Below are 3,954 nucleotides of genomic sequence, written 5' to 3' on the forward strand. Positions count from 1 at the left end.
CTTAAGATAATAGATTATGTAATTGTATTTTAAAAGGTAGCAACTACCAAAAACAAACTTGATTTTAGACTCTTTTTGATGCCTCATTGTTTATCATACGACATCCCCTTTTTACATTGGCTGTTCAATTTTGGCCCGTATAGTTTAGTTGCTTTAGAAACACGTGTTGTGTGCAATGAAATTAGTATTATATCTTATTTTTATAAATAATTATAAGTGGTCGACTGAAATAGTACAGCTGATATTGTACGATAGCAGACGCCAGAAGGGGATGTGTCAATGATACATCAATCGTACAAAACAATAAAACTATAACACAGCATCTAGTGATTAACAAATGGAGAATAATTTTAACATTGCTTACTAAAGATATATCATTAACACTTATGTGTTAATTCATGAAATAATTCAAGTCCACATAAATGATTTCTATTCTAATAGGACAATTAAAGTATTATGTATTTGATTGGTTCGAAACTAACTAAATCAGGGAAACTATTTGCTGTTCATTTAATTGAACACACTACAATAAGTGTCGTGAAATGCAAAGAAAACGGAATAAGTGACATGCTTACAGAATCTAAAAAAAAACAAACTTTAATCTCAATCGGTTAAAATGTGCGTAAAGTTTTTCGTAGTTTAAAATTTTGTAAAAATTTCGATTTCTACTATTGTTCAAATTCGAATTCGGGCTGACCCTCAGGGGTACCGCCGACATAGTACAATAAGTATTTGTGTAACTAAATTACTAATTACCTAATTAACGTATTTAATAAATCTAATTTATATGTTACCACAGATACGAACCCACAATTGATGAAAGCCGTCATATTAAAAATTGTTTTTCTCCGTACCATTGAACAGATGTAAATTCATTTCATTATTTGGTTGTAATTGTACAGTATGACATTGACTTAAAGGGGCATTAGATGTTAAATTCATGTTCACCGATTTATAACATACTAAAACGAATATCCAAATTACAGAAAAATCCGTTTTACCTGTATAGAGAATGAATTTTTGGTGGTCGAATCAGTAATCGACATTATTCTTTTAGGTTGCTCCCTTGTCTGACTTTTCAATGTTGACATTCCTCTTATCGTAATAACTGAACATGCTTGTTACATGCGTAACCACTTTCCAGTTGACGATCAAACTATTTTCAAAGGTTGCATGAATACAGACTCAAATGAAGTAGAATTATTAACTTGTAAGCCAATAGTACACCAGCCATGTTTTTATCTTGTATTGATAAAATTAGACCAAACTGACTGTTGATAGTGACTATTATTTCAATATTCTGCTTTTATACTTGTTTGAATAATAAACATTGTATTTTAATGTTTTGTCTAAATCGTAGCAAATGCCTCTTTATTTTTTTCACCATACAGTATACTGAGGTTCAAAATCTAATATGCTGCACCTTAGTCCTAGTTAAAATAACATAATGTAACAATGTTTGATTCATAATATATAGGGATACCTAATTAAGAACTTGCAAGTTTATGGTCTAAAAGAGAGAGACGAAAAATCTCTAAGGGATATTCAAACTCATTAGTCGAAGAAGAAAAACTGACCTCATAGCAAAAAACTACAAACGACTAAAAGAGAGATATCAATATCAAAACAAGAGATCAAAAGAGATATTGCAATATTAGAATAAATCTTTAAATCCCGTGTTTTTGAAAATCAAGATATCATTTCAAGGTAGACATAACATATCGTAAAAGTACAGTTATTTAAATATATACATATATCTGTAAGCCAAGTGACCTTAATATATGTGAAAACCATATTTCTTTTTCCTGTTTACTGTCTTATGTTAAACAAATACTAAATTGGCCGTACTATGATCCAATGATTCAAAAGATTGTAAATTTCCTTAATACCTAAAAGCTATATTGCAGTAGTTGTATGTATAAACTGCATTTAAAAATGCGCAAACCCAAAATTCAAATCTTTGAAGACAAAACCAGTTCGTACTATACCAGACCTTTGCTTTTATATTTTCCCACATTCAATTAACCCGCAGAAAAAAGAATTCAACATATAAGCTTAAATGTATTGTAGATATTATATGATGATGTCTTTTTATAAATGCACCTAACTAGTTATAAATGCTCTGAATGTTTAAAGCTATGTTGTTGAAAATGGAACATAATGTTAAAAACTCAGACAAAGAGACACGAATGAATTATGTATCAGCAGATAGAGTACTCTGATATTGCTATTCTTGTACCTGTGGTCTTGTGTGTCTGTCATAGTGCTGTATGTTGCTCATAATGGTTTTAAAACTGAATTTTATTTGTATTTTAAATTATTCAATTTATCTTGATACTAGGGAAACTTTGTCAATGGTTGTTTCTTGCTCTTTTTTCCTTTTGGAATTTTGTGGTGATGGAAGATGTTTAAAGTCTTAGTTTAACTTCTTCACAATTTGTTTTGGGTTATGTTTATTTATAGCTTGTCATATGGTATGGATGTTTAACTGTTATTGATTCTTTGACTTATAGATACATGTTTATTTTTCTGTCACTTAGTGATTCACTCAATTTGTATAACAACATGTATATCCAGTAAATTGTGACGAAAAAACTACAATTTATGAACACTTAAAGTGAATTCTACTGTTATGACCTAAAGTGTCGATAAACGATCTTCGCGCTCTCTGTTGAATTTGCTTTTGCTTTAATGTCGGTTTTCAGTGTTGTCGGTTCAATTTGTGTCCTTTATTTAGTATAAGGAAAGAAATTGCCAAAAACCTCTGCTACGCTAATCCATAAATAGATATCTAACTATAAAAATAGAATTAATGTACATTTTGATTTTATATAGTTATGATTGTCGTGTTATAAATTGTTGTTAATGCGTAGAAAAGACGATAAGGTAATAAGAATAAGTATTAACAAAATACTTAACTCCAAGGTAAAGTGAAAAAAGAGGGAAGTCCAAAAACATGACAAAATCAAACGAGCGACCATATCAACCAACGGAACGAATGGAAAACAACTGTCCTATTCCTGACTCAAAACAGTAATTTTTCCGAAATAAATGGCGGGTTAAACCTAATTTTATGGCTAGCTAAACATCCCAATTTTATGAAAAGTTACTTTATATTTTTTAGAGATCAGTTAGGTCATTTTTACAGTCTTATTATGTAAGGCTTCGAGATGCAAAGCCCTTTATTTGTGATGGGTGGATACCAAATTTGTGCATGCATTTTGTTATAGTACTAGATATTGCAAAAATCCGTCTTTAAATTCAGAGTTTTTCCAAATCAAAATATCGTTTAAAGGGAGACATAAAACATCGTAAGTATAAGTATCATTCAAATTAAATATTAGATTTTTTCTTTAACGTCTTGTAAAGATTTGTAATGGTCATATAGAATAACACACGACATTTATGCAGTGAAATTGGGTGCATAAAGAAGAGAAAAATGATTTACAAACGTAATACTACCTTTAACCAATACTGATCCACAAGTTTAAAGTCCATTTGAGTGAAATAAATTTCTGATATATAACCTTGTTGTAGCAAATAAAATTGCCTTGTTGTTATAGCGTGTTATTTTGTTTTAAAACAAATCACAATTATATAGTTATTAAACCAGATTTTTATTTTCATTATGTTTAGATTCAGAATCGTATATGCACGTACTCATGATAAATGACAGCAAAGTATAAATATCAAGGGCGTCATTCGGTTTATCGAGGACAATCTTAGTCCGCAAATTTTCGCTTTTTGTCAGAAAAAGGTAAGTTCATCTTATAAGCTTCTTGTGGATTGAAAGTTATTAAAAAAAAAAAAATGGTAACTTTTTATTATTTTTAGGTATTCATAAAACAATCGGTATTCGAAGTACTGTACTACACGCGAGTAGTAGAGAGGGTATAGATCGTAAGAACTTTACGTAAAAAGAATCTCTAACAAGTCAATGATATCGATTAAAAG

Source organism: Mytilus californianus, unplaced genomic scaffold, assembly GCF_021869535.1.
Source record: "Mytilus californianus isolate M0D057914Y unplaced genomic scaffold, xbMytCali1.0.p SCAF_9, whole genome shotgun sequence".
NCBI classification, from domain to species: Eukaryota; Metazoa; Mollusca; class Bivalvia; order Mytilida; family Mytilidae; genus Mytilus; species Mytilus californianus.